The 15,580-nt window shown below is 40.5% G+C and overlaps 1 gene segment (V, D, J or C); it reads right to left on the minus strand.

Annotated features, from left to right (window-relative positions):
* The window catches only part of LOC145362423 (Ig heavy chain C region-like), an 88,305-nt gene that overhangs the window by 16,522 nt on the left and 56,203 nt on the right, over positions 1-15,580 (minus strand).

A 15,580-nucleotide genomic window follows, 5' to 3' on the forward strand; every position in this document is an offset into this window, starting at 1 on the left:
CCTCATCTTTCTGGTGATTTGGGGGAAATGGTTGTGTCAGGAACTCAGTGAACAAACCAGCTCCCGGACTGTTGGATTCCGGTCCCAGTGAGCGGTATTTAAATACCCGGCAGAAGGGGGCGGCTTTCCAGGCGCCGCCTGTTGATTCCCTGCTGGAGGCGGCGCCTGGATCCACGTCCCACCTTCCACACCCCCAACAGAATGGACTCGGAGATTTACAATAGATTAATATTAAAATGCACATTTTATCTGTATCGGGATATTTGTTTGGCTGAATCTGCTCATTGTATTGTCTCCATTATCAATGATGGTGATATTACAGTTCAGCATTCCTTTATTTAAAAAATTAATTCCATTATAAGTCTGGTGATGTTATTACCACGCACCTAACAAGAAGACGGATCTAAAAATGATTAAACAACATTTTCGGAAAAGTAAAGAGACCGTCAGTCAATTTTGCAACAATTCGGGGTCTCTGTCACATTACAATAATAAAACATCATTTAACATAGGAATTGTTATCGATTTTTGTAACTAATTCCGGGGGATGAAGAAAGTGATTCGATTTGCAGGGTGGATGGCTATCACTGTACAATTTAGGCTTGGAAATGAGAAGAAATTCTCACACAACACAAAGTTTCTCCTTATTTTTGTCAAACTTCCCCTCTCTCGAAGACAGTCCTTTGAAGATAACAGGACTCCCGCCCTCCTGATAATTAAATAGTGAGTTGACAGAGAAACATAAAAATAAATCAACTTATGACTGAGAAGTTAATGAATCAGAACGGACACGGACATCATTAAAGTTCTCCTTCAGCATCTAAATCATTGCAGCTCACGCTATTGGTCATCGGCTGTCTAACATTCGCCGGTATTGTGAATACAGGATATCAGGGCATTGAGGCACATTGCACAATATCACAAGAATAAATGTTGTGTCTTCCATTGAGTCAGGTTACGAACTGATCATTGGCAGCTATGAGAGGAACTCATCAATAACAGAAATCAGATTATACTGTACAATAGAACACGGTGTAAATCAGGTACAAGAGACACTGGTTTTTAAATGAGTTGCAGAACTTCGACAATATTACAGGAACCGCGCTGCTCATGTCAGTTTCATGATGTTCTTCTAATATTATTTCGATGCATTTTTGCTCTGATCTCAATTGCCAGAATTCGGACAATCAACATCTCTCGCGTTTCATGAAGTGGTTAATAAACAGACTTTACTTATTGGAATGACAATTGCTTGAAGAAAAAACATCCGGCCACTTTATTGTTTTGCGATATTATTTACTCCCATAATGAACAGGACATTGAATGGAAATAATTGATTAGAATGATTATGATTTAAAACGTGTCTTTCTTGTCAGATTGAAACATTTCTTGTTTAAATGTCTGAATCCCATTTTTTTTTCCATTCAGGTTCGCGCTAATCTGTCCCACACAGTATTTGGCAGCAATCCAGGCTGCTGTCAAATGCTCAAAGTTATTGACAGGAAGCATCTGGGGGTGTTTGTGCAGTAGATCAAAGATCTGTTTCCTCAGTACTGACCGCTTGGCTGCAAGCCAACTTAAAACCCTTCAAGTTGTCAACGTGGCCTATTTATAAACAAATCGACCCAGCAACAGTGCTGGAGGCACTTCAAGTTTTAAAAGTTGTAAATCTAGATGTTTTTTTCCATCTCGATAGAAAGGAAAGTTATGCAGTTTCTCTGGCAACCTAAGAACATAAGAACATACGAAATAGGAGCAGGAGTCGGCCATCTAGCCCTTCGAGCCTGCCCCGCCATTCAATAAGATCATGGCTAATCTGAAGTGGATCAATTCCACTTTCCCGCTCTCTCCCGGGGGTGGGGGGGGGGGTGGTGGAAACCTGTTAGCAACAATAATGACTTTCCCAACCAATGAGGATATTGTGTTAGATGGATAGAAAGAATTAAAGGCAAACTGAGAGATATCTCAGAGAGACGATACATTAACATACATGTTTGTATTTTCTTTCCATTTACATTTTCATGGGGTGTTTGGTTGGAAAGAGTAGCACTTTTTGCCTGTCCCAAATTCCCTTGAATTGCCTGGTTTTCCAGGTCACTACTGAAGTTATTAAAGAGTCAGCTATTTTGCTGCCCGCCCGGAGTCACATGTTTGTGAGACCAAGTAGCGATGATAGATTTCCTCCATTGGAAATCAGGGAGGTTCCAATGGTCGCCATAAGTATCCATGGCTGATTTATTAATCGAATTCAAACTCCACCAGCTGCAATGCTGCAATGTTCCGATTTAAATCTCTGCCCTTACAACAGCGTCCTGGGCCTCTGGATCACTGAATAAATAACATTAATATTATGTCACAATCTATGCAAACAGTAAAGTTATTAATGTGTTGATGCAGGAATGAATGACAGTTTGAATGACTGAATATTTTGATTGAGGAATCAATGAATGGATTGATGGAAGCAGTAATAAATGGCATTGAAAGATGCTCTCCTGCATTCCCATAATTGTGCTTGATTATTTCATAAATTGAATCAGCTCCATTATTCCTTTTCTGTCAGTCTAATAACTTCAATTCTTCCAGAGTGTCTGGGTGAAATCTATCCCGAGTTTATCGGGAGTTAGCAAGTGATGCTTACGGAGAGGAGAACGAAACATTCTTGCGGTTCGGACGGTTCATTTCTCTGCTGAATGTGAATCTTCATATCCGGGATAAAATGAGTGAAGATGATTAGTTTGAGGAGGGAGGACTGTAATATTTGAAACATGTGGCTCTTTCACATATTGCAAATCCCTCAACATGCCCTGACCCAAATTACTGAAGGTAACAGGGTGAAAAGTGAGCAAGGTTGCAACAGAAATATTGTGAGACTCAGTGGACAACGACAAGTGTAACATTACTTCCCAAAACAGTGTAATAATAAATCGGAATTTAAAGGTTCTGTAACTTCACATGAGATACAGTTGTTTCATTAATATCATCACTTTGATACTCATCACACATTCCAGCTATGTACGAGGACTTTCTGTGTGACTCTGAGGTGATGACTTGTCAATGAAGCGCAGAGGCTGCTGGGTAGCTGTTCATCATCCTCTGTCTGAATTAATTCCACTCCTCATTGAATTTCAGGACAGATTTTATTCCTGAATGACAAAAAGGCCAATATATTGTCAGTAAATGTTGGTATCAATAAATGATATGAAGCAAAGTACAACTGTATGTTGTATAGAATGAAATACTGAAAGTAAACAGAAAAGGCCGGAAAATCTCAGCAAGTCTGTCAACTTCTGTAGAGACAGAATAGAGCCAACGTTTCGAGTCTGGGTGCCGCTTCGGCAGAGTATTCCTGATGCATTGGAGAGAGCGTCATTATTTCTACCTAGGTGTCAGAGGAGCTGCATAATTTTCCTGTGAGATGGGAATCGTTTAAGTAATTACTGTTTGATGATATACACGATTTCAAGCCACACACAAGTTACATCAACTCACTTGAATATAAAAGTAGGGAGGTCTTGCTGCAGCTGTATAGGGCATTGGTGAGGCCGCGGCTGGAGTACTGTGTGCAGTTTTGGGCGCCGCACCTGCGCAAGGATATTTTGGCCCTGGAGGGAGTGCAGAGGAGGTTTACTAGGCTGATACCGGAGTTGAGGGGATTGAGCTATGAGGAGAGGCTGAATAAACTAGGCTTGTACTCGTTAGAGTTTAGAAGAATGAGGGGAGATCTCATTGAGACGTATAAGATGATGAATGGGATGGATAGGATAGAGGTGGAGAGACTCTTCCCGCTCAAAAAAGACAGTAGGACTAGGGGGCACAGCCTCAAGATAAAGGGGAGGCGGTTTAGAACGGAGTTGAGGAGGAACTTCTTCACTCAAAGGGTGGTGAATCTCTGGAATTCTCTGCCCGTTGAAGTGGTGGAGGCTGCCTCGCTAAATATTTTTAAGAAGCAGGTTGATGGGTTCTTGATAAGAGAGGGGATTAAGGGTTATGGGGAGAGGGCGGGAAAGTGGAACTGAGCCACGACAGATCAGCCATGATCTTATTGAATGGCGGGGCAGGCTCGAAGGGCTAGATGGCCTACTCCTGCTCCTATTTCTTATGTTCTTATGTTCTTATGTTCTTACATACAGATCCCAAATATAATCAAATTCTCCATCCTAACTAACTTAATCAACGCCTCAATCAATAACTACATCCTAAAAAAAAGCTTCCTGATCCCTATCCACCGCCATGATTTCCCACTTTCATCATCCTCTTCAAATCTCTCCAAATATAAAAGGGACATCCTGACTCAAAACTTTGGCTCTATTCTCTCTCCACAAAGGTTGACAGACCTGTTGAGAATTTTCAGAATTTATTATTTTTGCTTCAGTTTCCAGAATTATATTCAGTATTTTTTCAAAATACTGAATATAATTGGTGAAATAATTGTTTATCTGTATGAATTGATGATATTTGGTGAATTGGAGCAACCTCGCCTGGAAATTCCCCCCCCAAGTTACTCATCAATCTGATTTGGCCATGTATTACCGTTCCTATACTGTCGCTGAGTCAGAATCCATGACCACCCTCCCAAACAGCAAATGGGATTACCTACACTGCAGGTTTTGCAGCTGTTCAAGAAGGCAGCTCACCACTAATTTACTGGATGCAATTAACTTTGGGGAATAAATGTTGGCCTAGACAGTGTCGCCCACCTTCCATAACGTAATGTTAAATACACTAATCTTTATTAATGCATGAGAACAGGTGAAAACATTTATTAAATTGTGAATGAACGTTCACTGGTGGAAATAATAATTATTTTTTCTGAACATTTATGGCATTCTCCTTACCAGCTGGAAGATTTAAGGTTTGGCGTTTCTTTATTAATGTCACAAGCAGGCTTACATTAACACTGCAATGAAGTTTCTGTGAAAATCCCCGAGTTGCCACATTGTGGCGTCTGTTCGAGTACACTGAGGGACAATTTAGCCTGGCCAATGCACCTTACGTGCATTTCTTTTGGGACTCTGGGAGGAAACAGGAGCGCCCAGAATAAATCCATGCGTAGAGGGGGAGAATGTGCAGACCCCACACAGACACTGACCCAAGCTGGGAACCAAATCTGCGGCCCTAGCACTGTGAGCAACAGAAATTACGACTGTGCACCTTGATACCCAATATTCCACAAGAGATATATAATTCAAATTTATCACACTTTTTGCAAAGTAAGCCATTGGAAGAGACTGCTCCAGCTGCAGACTTAGCTCTGTCATAGCGTCACGGGAAAGATCTTTGCTCGGGTCACACTTTAAATGCATCATGTGCTTGTAGACCAGGTGTTCCTGGTGTGCAGTGTCGTGACTGTGTTGGAACATTTACTCCAGACAACAACTTCTCCATGTTCCATATGTCCATATCTTTAACGTACTTCAGTGGATCTCGCTAAGCCATTCAACGTCAGCACGCCAAGGACTATAGAATTTTGGTGATAACTGGCTCTACAACAAAGCTCCTAATATCTATTCATGATATAAAAATGATAACACACAATGATACACGGTAGCTTAATGGGCAATAGTTGTGGGAGAGCTAACCTTTCAAAAATTGTCCTCCGCAATCATCAGAAAAGGTGACGTATGTAAAGGAAGCCAATCTGAATTGGATGTGTTTACCGTGCACCCATCATGTTCTGTAAATGGAAAGATGCAAGTGATCATTTTGAAATCAATTTCTATAAAACGTGACACATTTCACAAAACACACGCACACCAGGATACTCATGTTTGTTTGTTCCGCCAGGATCACTCGATGGTAGAAATGAGTTAAAATGAGTCCAAGTATGGATACAAATTTGAAATTTAAAGGTTAATAGAAGGCGTGTCCCCTTGGCATCGAGGCAACATTTAACCATTTGTAGCATCAAGGAGCCCAAGAGAAACTGCAGTTAATGGGAACCAGGGGGATAACAGTCCACTGGCTGGAGCACAAAGGGAGATGGTTGTGGTTGTTAATGGTCAATCATCTCAGTCACAGGGATTTGCAGGAATTCTTCAGCTTAGTGACATAGCCCCAAGCTTCAGCCATCAATAAAGTTCATATGTGGGATATTCACTGATGACTGAACAAAGTTCAACACCACTTCCGATTCCTCCCTGTCACATTATTTGTCTATATCAAGCAAGACTTCAAAAAACATTCAGTCTTGGGCCACTGACTGGCAAGTAACATTAATGCCACACAAGTGACCCTCTCCAATAGGGGAGATTGCAATCATCTCCCCTTCACACTAAGTAGCATTACTAGGGCAGAATCCCTCACTATCAACACCCTGGGCATTATAATTCGTGAAAATCTGAACTGCGTTTAAATCATGTGGCTACAAGAGCAGGTCATATGTCTGGAGTTCTGCGGTGAACAGCTCACCTCCTGAATTCCCAAGCCCCATCCATCATCTACAAGGTAAAAGTGAGGAGAATGAAATTAAAAAAAAAGAACAGTACAACACATGATCAGGCCCTTCTGCCCACCAAGTCTGTTCCAACACAAATGAATGAATATTCTCTACTTGTCTGACTTGTGCCATTCAGAAAGCTCAACACCATTCTGGAAAAAGTAACTGTCTCGAAGAATACCCCACCCACCAGCTTCCCAAAGCTTGTCACCACACTCTCAAAGGAAATTATGGTTTGGGAACAAAAGTTGACTTTATCAGTGACGTCAAAATTCCATGAAGAAATGTTAAACATATCATATCTCTGCTCATATTCAACTCGCCTCTGACTCTGCCTGTGTTCCACTAGGCTCTGCCCAGATCACGTTCCAAAAGGCCCTGTTACTATTATAGTTTCTAAGTTATGGCTGCCATGTTTCTGCTAATCTGACAAGAGGCCACACCTTAATTCTTACTGCCTCAGAACACGTGTACTTAACTGGAAATAATGTCTTCATTCATTGCACGTGGTCTGTAATATTGATTTTGCTAATAGTTCATTAAATGTTAATGATCTAGGTCTTGTTTAATTTAATGCTTCACCAGTCCATGTATTTGATTATTTAAGACTGTCATGTATAAGTTTTAATGTACTTTGCAGTACCTCCGAATTGCTTAATTGTCCGAATCTCAGTGTGCGTCTTGTAACAACAATTACTATAAATAAAGTGGGTTCTGTCTCAGTTTATATCAGTCGGGGTACTGTATCAGTAATTATCACTAACGCACTGGACTCTGTCTCAGTTTATACCTGTCTCAGTCCTGTATCAGTAATTATTACTAATGTACTGGGCTCCATCTCAGTTCAAATAAGTCTCGTCCAGTATCATGAATTACTCGGCACTTTCTCAGTTCATGTCGCACAGGTTCCTATGTCAGTAAAACTGCGCGGGACACTGTCTCAGTATTTTTTTCCTTGAAAATGTCATTTTTTAATTTTTTTTTAATGGAATGTCAGTGTCATTGGAATTTGGCATTTGACCATCCCCACATGGCACTCGGCACAAACTCATTTCTACTTTGTTGGATCAGGCCGTGTTCATTTTGAAATACAGTCTGGCTCTGTTAATACTCTGTTAGACTAGAATTCAGTTTACATTGCGCTAGACATTTTATCTGGAAGTGTAATATTTGATACTGACTCTGCATATATCTCAATAAACTGTATCAGTGTTATTTCTGCACTTAACCATGCCTCTGTTTGAATTATGCCAGTGTTACTAGAGGGTTCCGCGAGAAGAAGATAATATGTTGGGATTAAAAACATTGCTATCAGGCAGGATCCTGAAATGGGCAGAATCTGATCAACAGTATTTAGTTGGTTCAATCTTGTAGGACCGACGGGCCTTTTCCTGTGCTGTAATTTTCTTTGATTTTTGTTCTTTGTTGACATTGCATTATACACAGGGCTTGGTATCCATTTTCAATGCAGTCAGCTGAGGTCGATTTCAGATGTCGCTTCTTCTTTTCCAGTGTCTAAATCCTCATAGAGTTTGCACTTGCAGAAGGATGCAGAGAATTGTGTTCTTCCAGCCACTTTAATCATCACTGGCATTGACCAGTGCATTAAAAACTGAGACAATGTCCAATGCAATATAAACGTGCACACGGTCAATTGCAGAAATATGACTGCATCCAGTTTGATCCAAACAGAGACAGATCTAAGATAATATAAACGGAGACAACGTCTCACTTTATAGAAACAGAAACATTGAGATGTATAATATAAACAGGGACAGCGTGTAATTTAGTACAAACAGATAAAAGATTCAGTTTAATATGAGTAGAGGCAGGCAATATTACACTCTACGTGCAAAATAAAAAGAGTTAGGGTCTAGTGAAAAATAAAGAAAGACATGGCCTCAAATATAAGCTGACAGGGGGAAAATGTACTGTAATTTACAGACACAGATTCAATCCCAATGAAATGTGCAGAGATGGCTGACTGTCACACCAAACAGGACATGAGTAGCATGGTGGTTAGCTGCAGAATGCACAATTCCCTCTGCATTGCCAAATTAAACTCTCTCAAGGCAGGAATCGTATGAAATAGTACAAAGTGAATTTCTCTCTAGACTAACTGAATCAAATTTCTCCAGAACAATACACTGTCTAGAAACAGAGTGAACCACCCTCTACAAAGTCTGGTCAAACAAAGTGAAGGCAGAAAGAGAATGGACTCTCTTCTACGTAAAACCTCTCCTGCACTCTTCCTTTAGCTATTCAGGAGGCAGGTGCTAGGTACAGGGGAAAGATTGTCTACACAGTTCAATAAAACATACCCAGGTCAGGTACAACTGAGATTAGATATGGTTTAAATCTTGATATGGACAAATTCATACCAAACATCCAAAAGGCACCTACATTGAATTTAGATGCAGAGTAAATATTCTTCGATATTGTCCAGTCAAATACTCCAAGGACAGGGACAACACCAGCTAAATCTAGGGAAAGATCCCTTAGTGCTGACACATCGAATTCTTATCATTAGGTACAGCCGAGGCTAGATACAGAAGGAATCATAGAATATTCCAGAGATCTTTTACAGTAAATCTCACTGACGGATTCCAATTCATTGAATTACATTATTTTAGAATCCTATAACACTGGCTGAGAGAATACATTGGACAGACATTGACTTTATCTGTGGAGTGAAGACGATGAACCATCGTGGAGAGACAAGACACAGAACCAGACAGGAGAAAGACAGAGAAAGAGCTGAAACACAGGAGATACTCTGTGTTTTCTGTGTCATTTTATTTCGGGATCAAATGTATTATTTCCTAATTCCGAACATAGATATCATCATGATGTTTTTCCTGACATAACTGATGAATAAATAATGTTGAAAAACAATCATTACTGGAATCCGTTGATTGATTTGCATGGTTATCTCTATTTCTGTGCTGTGTTGGTGGGGAAACATTTGTTGTGTTTTTGTCTGTCAACAATCTAATTTGAAACTGCTATTTTTATATTTATTTCCATAAATACCCCACTGTTTATAATGAAATGTTCAAGACAGCAAAACCAGATAAACCGCCACTTATTGATCAGTTTCAACTCAAAATAGCGATTTATTTTAAGAATATTAACAGTTGGTTCAAAATGAATAGAAACTTTTGAACATTCATAACACCAGTTTTATTTAATTAAAAGAAAATGATACATTCCATTTCAGAATTAGAGCTGAAAGTTCTGTTGTCACAATTAATAAAACATCTGTGAACAGGCAGATATTCCACTGAATGTCAATTTGATTGAGGTTTTAGTCTGTTTAAACTAAACAAGTTAAATTAAAAAAAAAACAGAGATCTGATGTCTGAAGTACTCCTGTTACAAATAGAGATCACGCTCACACAGGGAAGAATAATAAAAATAATCCAGTGTGGTTATCACTAAGGGATACTATTAGCTTTATTGCCTCACAGGCGACGGGGAAGCGGATTCGATTCCAACCTTGGGTGACTGTGTGTGGTTATCACATTCTATCCATATCCATGTGGGTTTCCTCCGAGTGCTCCAGTTTCCTTCCACAGTCCCAGGATGTGCAGGTTAGGTGAATTGGCTCTGATACATTGCCCCTTAGCGTCCAATGATGTGCAAAGTAGAAACATCGAATCCCGACAGTGCAGAAGGAGACCATTCGGTTCATCAAGTCTGCACCAGCTATCCAGCAAAGCATCCTTCCCAGGTCCAAGGTGGATTGTCTCTGCTCAATTTCTTATTAATGTTAGACGATGTGTAGGTTCGGGGGATTAGCCTGTGATTATGCGTCGCTGTCGGGATAGGGTGAAGGCTGGACCCAGGTAGGATGCTCTGCTGGAGAGCCGCTGCAGAGTTGTTAGACCGAATGGCCTCCATTTGAACTGCATGGATTCTATGATGTTATGTTGTTGTGATCAGGCACAAGCTTGACCATGTTCGCATTAACCTCAACGCTTCCAAAGAATTACAACGTTCATTGTGGTGGAACTTGCATTTATAGCACACTTTATCCGACCTCATATCGTCCTAAAGTTTGAGTGGCGTAGGCTGGAAGGCCGAAGGGCCTGTCTCCTGTGCTGTATTGTTCCTTGCTCTTTATTTGTTCTTAAAACTCACTGATGTCCTTTTGCTGAATTTAGTCACTGCTGTCATGTTGCAAATACAGCAGGTAATTTGCGTGCAACAAATTACCACAAACCGAGATGTGATAACTTGACGGTAAATCTGTGATTTCGTTTGAAGAATCAGTATTAAGAACATAAGAAATAGGAGCAGGAGTAGGCCATCCAGCCCTTCGAGCCTGCCCCGCCATTCAATAAGATCATGGCTGATCTGTCGCTGCTCAGTTCCACTTTCCCGCCCTCTCCCCATAACCCTTAATCCCCTCTCCTATCAAAAACCCATCAACCCGCGTCTTAAAAATATTTAGCGAGGCAGCCTCCACCACTTCAACGGGCAGAGAATTCCAGAGATTCACCACCCTTTGAGTGAAGAAGTTCCTCCTCAACTCCGTTCTAAACCGCCCCCCTTTTATCTTGAGGCTGTGCCCCCTAGTCCTACTGTCTTGGAGAGAACAGTTTTGTTCTTTAGAATTATATCAATGAGATTTTGCATCCTGGCATCGATCTTTAATGAGAATCTAGTTCTCTCTCTGATGATGCATATTGACCTGTTGAGTAACATTTGCGTTGACTTCGTTTTAGATTTCCAGAATCTGCAGCACTTTACCCTGTTGTTATTGATCCACTGGGTGTGAGCATCACTGACAAAGCCAACATTTAGTTGTCCCTGTGGAGAAGGCGATTGTGAACCACCTTGTTGAAACCTGCCCTCTGGATGAGTTTATTATTTGATTTTCTATAGCAGCTTTGATACAAATGACTGGCCTACCCGACAATTTCAGTAGTGGCTAAGGGTCGTTTCATTACAGTGGAACTGGAGCCTATGTAGGGCAGATAGGATAAATATAGGAATCTTCCATTTCCAGTTATTTCCAAAGTGAAGATGTCGTTTGAAGTATAAAAACAAATTACTGCAAATTAAAACCAAAAGACAAAATACTGGAAACTCTCAGCAGGCCTGGCAATATTTGTGAGGATTGAAAAGAGCTGACGGTTCGAGTCCAGATGACCTTTTGACAAAGCATCTCTCTCCTAACGGATGCTGCCAGACTTGCTGAGATTTTCCAATATTTTCTCTTTACGTTGTTTGAAGTGTCTTTGGGCAGAGTAAATAGTCTCTAAATCTCTGGGGCGGAGGAATTGTAGGTCGTTCCAAGACCATCATACTGAAGAAGACACTGAGACTGGTTATAGGGACTGGTCAGACCCAGACCATCCTGTTGCTGCCAATATTGAACGCTGTGTCTTTACAGATCAGTTTCAGGGAGCGTCAGGGACGCCCGGTTTCTGCCTGTAGCTGAGTCAACACAACCTCCGATTCGACACTTTTTAAAATATGAAAAATAAACTATGAAAACAAAACGTCACGCACCCCGGACATACAGTCTCATCTTTTGCCATCGGGGACAGATACAAAATCTGAGGACACGTACAAACTGATTCAAAAACAACTTATTTACTGTTGCAATCAAATTACTGAATGGATCCACCTCGCATTAAATTGATTCTTTTTTTCTAGGCCCTAGATTTGACTGCAACATAACATTCTTCACTCTCTCCCGTCCTTCCCTATGTACGGTAAGCTCCGTCTGTATAGTGTGCAAGAATGAATAATTTTCACTGTGTACTAACATATATGATAAGAATAAATCAAATGAAATCAAATAAAATAGATCAAAAATACTGAGAATTATTCCCAGTTAATTGATTGCTGGCACTGGAACATTCAAGAGAAAGACTAACACCGAGGCTATGAGAGTGAAAAACATTGTAACGTCTCTGCTAGTCCAAGAGGTGAAATTGCATTTGAGCATCTGTATTAGAGAGGAAAAAAGATTTTAAATTAAGCCCCTTCATTTCTGCACCCCTTCACAATGAATAAACATAAAGAAGACTGCATTTGATTATCAGGATAAATACGTCAGTCTGATTAGCAATAATTTTGTGTCTCTAACACATTGCAGCAAAAATATAATTCATTAGAGGAATTATTACCGATTTATGTAACTAAAAGCTGGGATGATTGTATTTCCGGTGTGAATAGCTATCACTGTAATTTGAGACCGGGTATATGAAGAAGAGAATCAATGGCCTACTGTTAGTGTCACTGACAATTCATCCACAAACTGAACTAATGTATTCAGGAACTGGCTTCGAATCCCAGAACAACAGATGGTAGAATTTAAATTCAGTAAAAACATCCGGAAATAAGAATCTACTTATGATCATGATATCATTGTCGATTGTGTTAAAAAAACTATTTGCTTCACTAATGTATTTTAGAGAAGGGAATCTGCCATCCTTAACTGGTCTGGCCTATCTGCAATACCAAAGCCACGGCAATGTGGTTGGCTCTCCATTGCCCTTGGCAAGAGGTAGCCAATATATTCTGGTCATCCAGCGGTGCCCATGTTCATAGAATCTCTACAGAGCAGAAGGAGGCCATTTGGCCTATCGGGCACGCACCAAACGCTATTTCTAATCAGGCCCTATCCCCAACACCCAACTATATTCACTGCTAAATCCCTTGACATTATGGGTCAATTTATCATCGCCAATCAACCTAAGCGACACATTATTTGACAGTGTGAGTAAATAGGCAGACAACTGGAGAATGTGCAGACTGCACACAGGTAGTGATTCCACATAGACCAAAATCTGGAACTGAAACTGTGTCCCTGGCGCTTTAAGGCAGAAGTGCTTCCAAAGATGTCAGCGTACAACTCACAAATACATTCAAAAAGAAAATCCTCATATGATGCAATGCTACACCTTATATTTCCCCAATAGCTACTTAACCTTGTGAAAATTAACGGTGAAAGAAAATTGGTTGACTTCTGATTACTTGAGTTGACAGAGAAACATGAAATTAAAATCAACTTTGGACAGAGAATTTAATGAATCAGAACGGACACAGGGATCAGGAAAGTTCTCAGTCAGCATCCAGATCATTGCAGCTCATTTTATCAGCCAACCGCTGTCTAACATTCACTGGTAGTGTGAAAACAGGATATCAGGACTTTGCAGCATATTGCACAATATCACACGAATAAATGTTTTTCCTTCCACTGGACCAGGGTATGAACAGGTCATTTCTTCACAGATTAGCAGCTACGAGAAGGACTGGTAATGGTCGAAATCAGATTGTGCTGCACAACAGAACATGGTGCTAATCAAATGTAAGAGAGGGGCAGAGCACTGAGAATATTCCAAGAATCCGCGCTGTTCAAGGCAGTTATATGGTTTCCTTCTACTTTTAATTATTTTCATTTTTGGGCCATTACACATTGGACTGAGGGATTGGGATCATCAAAATCTCCTCCATGCATATCATTCCGTAGCTCACAACATGGCTTTATTTGTTGAAAGGGCATTTATTTGGAAGTTATAAAAATGAAATAGCACCTGGCCAATTTACTAGTTTCTGATATTGTTTAATCACATAGTGAACAGTGCATTCATTTAAAAAAATTGCTGAGAAAGAGTGCCATTTAAAAAGTGTCTTTCTCGTGGAAATCAAACAATTATTATATTACTGACTAAGTTCCGTTCTATCCTGACAGATTCACGTTAATCTGTCCGACGTGGTATTTGGCAGCAGTCCAACCTGCTGCCAAACACCCGAAAATATTTACAGGAAACATCTGACGGTGTTTGTTCAGTAACTCAAAGATCTGTTTACTCAGTACTGAGCGCTTGGCTACAAGCCAACGTCAAACTCTTAACATTGTCAATGGGGTCTATTTATAAACAAATCTGCCCAGCAACACTGCTGCAGGCCTTTTACTCGTTTTTTTAAAGTTTTAAACCTATACCAATGCTTCCCATTTCTTAGGAAAAGAAAGTTTCCAGCTTCTCCGGCACCTTGGTAGCAACAATGATGATCTCTCCAACACAACCAAACACTGTGATAGTTGGATAGAAATAAATACAGGCAGATTGCGAGAGTTGATACAGAGAGATGGTATATTTTATACTACATAAACATGTATGCTTGTATTTTATTTCATTTATTCTTCCATGGGATGTGGGGATCTCTGGGAAGGCCAACTTTTGTTTCCTGTGCTTAACTTATTGACAGCAGAATGGTATTCCAGGGCATCTCAGAAGGCATGGCCCAGTTACACATACTGCTGTCCGTTCAGAGTCACATCCTGCTGATGGTGGATCTTCAAATCGAAGCTGGAAAGAGTGAAAATGATGAGGTTGATGAGAGTGGATTGTTATATTTGGAACATTGTGAAATTGATTTGTGCACAACTTGACATTTTCCAGACAAAGCACTCAGCCAAACACACACCCACACATTCTCTCTTGTTCTCAGTCTGTCTCACATATTGTCTTTTTTTCATATGCACATGCACGTAGACACACACACACACACACACACACACACACACACACACACACACACACACACACACACACACACACATATGAATACACACATTTTCCTTCAACTTAAGACTCCACCTTGCCTTCCTGGAAGTCTTCAGACATAATGACCCCAACTATCATTCAGGTGGAATGATGAAGGAATAAACGTTCCCCAACGCCATGATTGCGGAGCTGGACGTTGAAGGTGCCATGGTCTCCAGCAGAGCCTTGGTCAATATTCTTCCTTCTAACCAGGATTAACACAAATACATTAACATGAATTGAGGTATTTTGCTCTGAGGCTGGCTTGGCAATATAGTAACAGGAGTGGGCCATTCAACTCCACAGACTCGCCCCGCCATTCTTTAAGATCTTGGCTGATCTGTAACCAAAGTCCATGTACCTGCCCATGACCCATATCCCTTGATGCCCCTGCTCAATTAAAAAAAAAGACCTTAGACTTAAATTTAACAATTGAACCAGCATCCACCGGCGTTTGAGGAAGAGAGTTCCAAACTTCGCCACTCTCTGTGTGTAGAAATGCTTGGTATCAACTCTCCTGCATGGCTTGGCCTTTTTTTTAAATATGGTCCTTTATTCTCGAGTCTTCAACTGGTGG

This window comes from Carcharhinus amblyrhynchos, unplaced genomic scaffold (assembly GCF_965287045.1).
Source record: "Carcharhinus amblyrhynchos unplaced genomic scaffold, sCarAmb.v2.hapA scaffold_38, whole genome shotgun sequence".
NCBI lineage: Eukaryota > Metazoa > Chordata > Chondrichthyes > Carcharhiniformes > Carcharhinidae > Carcharhinus > Carcharhinus amblyrhynchos.